The 7,910-nt window shown below is 38.2% G+C and overlaps 1 long non-coding RNA gene across 2 annotated transcripts; it reads left to right on the top strand.

Moving 5' to 3' along the window:
• The first annotated feature begins 4,095 nt into the window (after nucleotides 1-4,095).
• LOC110737674 lies at nucleotides 4,096-7,706 on the top strand. 2 transcript variants are annotated; one of them, XR_002514432.1, is made up of 4 exons: nucleotides 4,096-4,304; nucleotides 5,976-6,099; nucleotides 6,203-6,520; nucleotides 7,145-7,706. It is a non-coding gene; the product is annotated as an uncharacterized LOC110737674 (long non-coding RNA). The 2 variants fall into 2 exon arrangements; XR_002514431.1 differs by having other exon boundaries at nucleotides 4,096-6,099.
• The last annotated feature ends 204 nt before the right edge of the window (nucleotides 7,707-7,910 follow it).

Genomic DNA, 7,910 nt, shown 5'->3' with positions numbered 1-7,910 from the left:
GCCTGCATGAATTGTGGAAGTCTCTCGTAAGAACTCTCCCAATCCCCAAATATCTCTGCTACAGCTTTCTCCTTGGCGTACCATGCTCTATGGTACGGAACATTGAAGTGAAATTGCTTGTATATCAGTTCCTGGATGAATTCAACTTTAACCGTCGGATCTTTCCTCACAAAGGACTTCACGTACTCTGATATTACAGACGAATCCAAGTGTGCATGACAATCGGATAGTACCTCAGTGACACAATTCTCCCGATGAGGTCCTTTGTACGTGATCAAGGTAAAGCCCCGAGAGTCCGCACTTGACTTGGTACCTCGTAGCATCCAACCACATTTCTTCTTGCACCGCAAATATAGGACACTCTCATTCGATGTCACCGTAGTGTACAGTTGATTCTTTTGTATGGAATACAGCTTCACCATTTCTAGGAGCATTTTCTTACTTTCAAAGAACATGCCCTTCTCAAATTCTCCACCGGGAGCAAAAGATGGACGACTGCCTGCATCAGTCCAATACGGATCAACTTCATAGTCCTCATTTATCTCATTGAACCAAGGTACGGGAGTTCTGACCAAGGGCTCACCAACTTCCATGTCTCCGAGTTCAACATCCATGTTCCGAAGTACGTCTGCCTCCTCTCCGCTCTCGGCCTCATCATTTGTGTACACATCATACACAGAAAATTCGTTATTCACAACTGTGTCAAGATGAACCGCAACTAGTTCAGTCGGCGAAGCTCGAACATCATTTTGCACAGGCGTATTCCTATGCAGGTGCATCGGTGAAGAAGTGACGATGTTTGATGTCGAAGACCCAGGTTGCCCGGCCATTGTTGTATACGTCGCCCCATGTACAGGTGAAGCTATGTGAGAGCTGAACGGCATGTGAAATTGATCGTCGTTCAACATTCGACTAAAAGATCCCATCCCATATTCAGCCGGGGGAGTGTCGTGTGAGGGCACTTGCGGCTGTGTGTTGTTACCGGAAATAAATGTAGAATGTGGTTCTGCCCTGGTACTTTGTTGGGTACAAATAGGCACCATCTCCACATAAATCTCGGTGGGAACACCCTTCAACGCTACAACGCTCCTTAAAGCTTTCAAATGCTTATTCGAGGACACAGGTAACACTTGAACCCCATTCCCGGTCTCAAACCTCATTTTAATGTTTAGTTCAACACTTCCCGGGTTTGAACTAACGCTACTATGAACCTCGTTCATGAAATCACTGAAGGTCATGTTCGGTTCAAGTGTCAGTGGTTCCATATTTCCACCATTATACTCGACACGAGGTCCGTCAAACAAAAATTCACCTCCCCACCGGCACAACAAAACTACATTCTGTGCGACCATATTCTACACAACAACCAAAACACATTACACTAAAACCCTAGAAATTCAACAATTCAAGAAATTCAACAATAACCAATAATTCAACAACACTAACCAACAATTCAACAACACTAACCAACAATTCATGAATTCAACAACACTAACCAACAATTCAACAACAATATCCAACAATTCAATAATTCAACAACACTAACCAACAATTCAAGAATTCAACAAACATAACGAACAATTTGTAAATACTCAACTAATATTTAACCATACCTTGAATTGGATGTAATACGAAATTGGGTTGAAGAGGATTGAAGAGGAAATTTGGGAAGGAAAGGAAGAGGATTGCGAAGGAGGCGAAGGAATGAAGAGCAAACGTGATTGAAAACGAAGCTCGAGTTTCTGGTTTTACAACCAGACAGAAACGCTGCCTGGGGCAGCGTTTCATTAACAAGATAAGACGCTGCCCCAGGCAGCGTCTTATGTTCAAGCATAAGACGCTGCCTGGGGCAGCGTTTTATGCTGTTGCTTTTTTTTTAATTAATTTAAAAAAAATAAACGAGGAAAAAAAAAAGTCAAACTATAAAAACGCTGCCTGGGGCAGCGTTTTTGTAGCAGAATTTTTTTTTTTAAAAAAATAGAGGGTAAAACGCTGCCCGAGGCAGCGGTTTACCCCAGAAGCTTATTTTTGTAAATACTTTTGCCACGCAACCAAATTTGTAATTATTTTCTTCGGGAAGCTTAGTATCCTAAAACGTCCAAAATTTTAGGTGAGTATGATTATATTGAAGGGTTATTGCCTTATTGAGCAAATTCACAATTGTCTAGTCCATTTACCATATGTAAAGATGTCTTTGGCAGTGGGCTTAGCCTACAGGCCTAAAACCTTATCCGGCCCAAGCGCAGCCCGACCCTATTAGTCGCTCATGCTGGATTGGGCTTGAAATTGCAAAAAATGTCCTAGGAACGACCCAAGGCCATGAGTCTTTGGGAGTGTTGGGCCGGTTCCACATGCTTGTCCATGATAAAGCCCATGCATGGGGCCTACAAGCTTTCCTTAATAAATTCAATTTTTTTTTGCACTTTGTAATTAAGTTATGATATGGGCTATGGCTATATATGGAATGAATGATGGTTGGTCATAAAACTTATTTTGTTATTCTCGTTATGCTTAATTAATAATTTGTTTAATGATTTTAATAGTTGTATAAAGATATTTTGTTGTATAATGGTGATGAACAGGCCTACGGGCCGAGCCTAGTGAGCTAGCCCATTGGTCGTTTCGTGCTTCTACGAGCCATAAAATGGGTCATGGCCATGTCGTGCCTATGTTCCAAATTACTAGACCCAGGCACGACCCATTATGCCAATGCTATTACTTACACCCCCTCCTTCCAAACTCCTCTTTGAGCCCTACTGTGGTTCATGCTTTTAGGCATGGCTGCGTTCCAAGGAAAAGAAGCTAGAGATAAAAGGAACTTGTAAACTGTTCGTGGGTGTGAAGGTTACACCCCATTTACGATCACATAGATCGCTAACTCCATAGTGGTCTGGAACCATGACTGGATGTTCGGGGATGATGGTAGGAATCCAACCTAAAAGATATTGAACTCGCCCTAAATAGGCCTCTACTTAATTCCTATGATATTCATGTACGCTTTTCGATCAACATACATACATCAAGTTAATCCTAAACCTGTTTAATCTACATTGGTTGATTATCAATGCACAATCAAATCTAATATTGGCCCTGGTGATCACTTGAATTAAAATCATATTAGCCTAAAATCAAATTATTAATTATCTTATTAGGCGTGATTTCAAGTACAAATTACCTTTAAACTTGCAAAAAGGGGCGTGATCAAGCAATAACAATAAATCGTAAATAATCAAGCAACATATGATTAATACAACAATCATCATCATAAGAACATCATCAAAATATCGTCAATAGTAAGATCCTAAGCATGATACTAAACGGATTAATAATAACTCCTAGCATGTCACTTATAACAAAATCAAAGCGTTATCCTAAACATGATACTAGAAATCATAATTAACATCATAAACATGATACTATAAATTATAATAACATTGTAACATGATTTCTACTCCAAAATCAAAAGAATAATTAAGTAATCAAATTACTTACTTTGATGCCTCAACCTTCTTGCTATTAAAACAACACACACGTTAGCAAACTTCAAGAAAGTTAAATCAATAAAGTAAATAAATCAAATATAAATTAAAATATAGATTTGGAACCAAACCCTCAAAACTATCAACCTTTCACGTCGAGGTCGAAGGCAACGTTGAGGATGGCTTGGAGTATTCAAATCTCGATGAGGTATTGTGACTGATTTAAATGTATCAAGGATGTGTTTAGGAGAAGAGCATGGAGGATTGAGAAGGATTGATGATGATTGGAGCTAGGTAGTTATATCTTATGATTGATGGTTCTAGATGATTTCAAAATGGGGAAAACGACCTCTATTTATAAGGAAAAATAAGATTTTACACTAGTAGAAAAAATGAAATAGGCATCGCAAAATGCGCCCCGGTTTTTAAAAACCAGTGCGAAAAAAAGTAGGCGGGATTGAGGGGAAGACTTTTCGCATCGGTTCTAACAAAACCGGTGCGAAAAACGAGTTAATCGCACCGGTTCGGTTCGAACCGGTGCGAAATCTATTGTAAAATAATTATAAAAAAAACACCGGCCAATTATTTCTCTTTCTGTCTTCTTTCTTAATTTCTCTTTCCTCGATCTCTCCTCCTCTCTTATCTTCCTCTCTCTCCTCAAACAAACCCTAATCAACAAAGGAATCGGGAAGTAGACGAAGATGAAGACCTAGATTGAACGTTGTTCTTGGCCTAAATTTGGTGATGTTGTTCATGAAGAAATCGGCGCTTGTCAAACTATGGTTTCTACTGAAGAAATCGGCCTTGAACAACATGCTGCTCTTGGTTTGCTTCAATTTCGCTTCCTTTTGGTTTGGAATTTGTTTTTTTTTTTTTTGTTGTTCTTAATTTTGATCTTCGTTGCGATTGATGAATTGTTGGTTGATTTTGTTGTTGTTGTTTTAGGGTTGTCGAATCTGGCTGTGTTATTGGATTGATTTTTTATGGATTTACTCGTGAATTTGTTCTATGTTTGAGTGATTTTTGCCAATTGAGGTTAATTGGAAGAAATTAAGGGTTTCCTGATTTCTCAAGCCTGTTTGTGGAATTTTGGGGGAATTGGAGATGGATAGGGGTTGCGGTGATGGTTTCATGGGGGCGGTGGTGGGTGTGGTGGTTGCGGTGGTGTTTTCGTGGTTGTTGGGTTGTTAGTTTTATTTGTGGTTTGAATCAATTGAATTATGATGTTTGATGTTCTGGTGAGTTGCATACATTTGATGTTCTGGTACCGTGTTAACATGTGATGATCCATCCTCGGCACCTTGCAGCCTTGTAGGACTATAAGTGATAAATTAATTCCCTTGAAGTATCTAGCCCTTGTTGTTCTTGCTTAATACTAAGGTGATTGAAGATCTAGAATTTTGTTGGCCAGAATTTAGAACTGCATGGTCTGGTGGCTGTCTCTATGCTTGTTTGGTGGTTACAGCTATTAAAGCTTAGCTCACTTCAATTTTATGGTTAAACTGTAGTCTAAGATTGACTTAGAGTTTTTGTATCTTTATACATGTTTAGACCATAGGTAAAGCTTATCAATGTCATTCTTCTTTTCTTCTCTATTCTCATATGTGTTTCTCTTGCTTGACCTCAAAGCAAAGGTACCCAAACACTTTGTAGTCACACTAATGCACACCTTCCATACGAGAAGCACTCTACCCCCCATGACCCTTGATAATTTATAAGATGTTGGTTTAATGGCCAATTATTTTGCAACTTGTCTCCGGGTGTAAGTTTTCGAACAATCTAATTGGTGGAAAATTAGTAAATTAATTTGTGGATAACGACGTACCCGGCCTTTGATTGTTTGTCTCCAAGCTTCCGTATACCTTGCATTGCCTGCTGATTACTTACCATTCAATTACCCCTGCTGATGATTACTTACCATTCAATTTCTCCCCCCACCTCCACCCTCATTCTCACTCTGCTCAACCAAATAGAAAAGAGCTTAAGTATCATCCTTGCAAGAGTTACAACCACAATACATCTTTCGTTGTTAGCGGAAATAATCATTGCTTACTGAACAGTGTGCACATCTCTTTGACGAAAAGCTTCCTCGAGTTCCTATCTAAGCCATCCATCTCCTTATTTGACAATTTCTAGCCAGTTCTGTATGTTTGCATTCTTAAGTCACTATGCCTTCTAGTATCATGGAAAATCAGCATTAAATGTCATTGTTCCCCACGATGATGCTGGAAGAGCATTGAAAGTTCCAATCTTCACTTGTCCGCAATCTCCTAGTTCTCACCACCACCTTTTTTTTCCGATCGAAGACCTTGATTAGTCTTACTGAGATTTAATCATTAATTATTAATCATTATAGACCTTAATGGGGTTTTATAAATATGTTTATTTATTTATTTTTATTTGGGAAGTTTAGTAATTTTTTCATTTTATTTTATTCTATTTTTATCAACTTGGTTGGTTCATTTTCAATATTCTGATATTGCTGGTGTTATAAAGGTCTGATATGTTTGTGAGTTCACAAGTTGACCGATTAGCAAAGCCTCCTGTTTGCAAAATCATGGACTATAACCGGGAACGGTACAAGAAACAAGTTAGAGAAAAAGAGCGTGCTAAGATAAAGGTAGGAGATTCTTGTTGGAGGTGGTGGACTATAACCTAATGAATTATGATGTTTGATGTTTTGGTGAGTTGCATACATTTTATGCTTAACCTAATGAATGCAGATAGACAACAGGCTACTTGAAGTCCAAAAGCTTGACAAATTTGATGTGGAAGGGGCAATTCATGCTTATTATGATATTGTTTCCCAGCCTTGCAAGATATGTAAAGATTCCGGTGAAGAAAGGCAATTAGGAAAGTATAACTCTCTGCATTCAATCCCTGTAGATGAAAGTCTGAAGATTATAAGGGACTACTTGATAGCTGCAACAGCCAAGAACTGTAGTTTAATGATTAGTTTCCATCCAAGGGAAGATGATGATCAAGAATCACATTATAGGACAATATAACTGGATTCAACAAAGCAAAGGTTTGATATCCAGGTAAAGATCTATCCTGGTCTAATTTAAGTTGTTTGCTTCACTTGTGTAATGTTAATATCACAGAAAAAAAAACCATATGATTGTATACCTGTATTCAATAGAGAAAGTTTCAACAGTTAGCTGGGTTTAAATGAAGGTGTTTAACACGGATGATAATATTGATAAATTAATTGACTTTTTCCCCCCATTTCACCAGAATCTTGTAAATTTTTTATGTTCTTGGATCCTTCTACATGGCGCTTGACATATACTGTAAATTAAGATTTTTTTAGTCTTTGCAGAATGATACCTTTGTACTTAGTTTCATAGTCTATTCCCCTTTATGAAATCTAGCCTTTTTCGGTTGATATTGCTTACCGACTCTAGTCATTATCCTCTGTGTCCCCGATTCTAATCAACGTCAGCTGTTAATTTCCTAATTGCACTATTTAATTAGTGATGTATATAGCTGATAGAGTTGAGTAAAAATCATCTTCAGTGTAACTGTAAAATGCATGGAAGATAAAAAGATCTAATTTACAGTATATGTCAAGCGCCATGTAGAAGGATCTAATTTTACCTTGCTTGTTTCAATATTAATCTCTAGCTACATGTTACTCTTATTGGCTTTCAAAACTTGTCAAGGTTCCAATCAGAGAATATTGAGCACAATAAACCATGTTTGAGCGGGTCAGTGAAATATAGCAGCCCGAAAAAGATGCACCACAGCACAACTAGCGCTTGCATAGGTCCATCACCAGGGAGCTGATGTGTGTTCCATCCCTGGAACCACTAAGATTGATAACCTCAACCAGAACATTGGAGCCTTATCTGTGAAGCTTACTCCTGAAGAGATTGCTGAGCTAGAACCCTTTGCCTATGTAGACAGCGTTAAGGGCCATCGATATGCTACACCTCAAGCATCTCCTGTGCCTAGTTCACTGGGTTCTGGGATGCCTACAGCATCACAAAATCTTGGTTATAGAGGACCTTTACCACCTAACCAGAACATGCAGCAACAATATTTCCCATCTCCAGGGAACCAATTGACGAGGCCTGCTCAAGGTCTGCCATTTAGCTCTGCTTCACATCCTATTCAAAGTGGTCATGGTCTTCAAAAATTCATTTCTCTAGACCTTGATTTTGTAGTGTTTTTTTTTAAGTATTTTAAAGTGTAATATTACAAGTTATTGAAGAAAATATGTGTTTTATGAATATTATGATTATGTAAAAGTATTTGGTACAATTTAAGTGAAAAAAAATAAAAAAAAACAACTTTTTTTTTTTTAATTTAGTTTGGGCATTTTTGGCACCGGTTTCGGAAAAGAACCGGTGCTAAAAGTTTTTTTTAAATTTTTTTTGGCCACTTTTCGCACCGGTTCAAAGCAAGAACCAGTGCTAAAAGTTTTTT

The sequence above is a fragment of the Chenopodium quinoa genome, unplaced genomic scaffold (genome assembly GCF_001683475.1).
Source record: "Chenopodium quinoa cultivar QQ74 unplaced genomic scaffold, ASM168347v1, whole genome shotgun sequence".
Lineage (NCBI taxonomy): Eukaryota > Viridiplantae > Streptophyta > Magnoliopsida > Caryophyllales > Amaranthaceae > Chenopodium > Chenopodium quinoa.
Note: the sequence above shows the minus strand (reverse complement) of the source record. Positions and strands in the feature narration are given on the sequence as shown.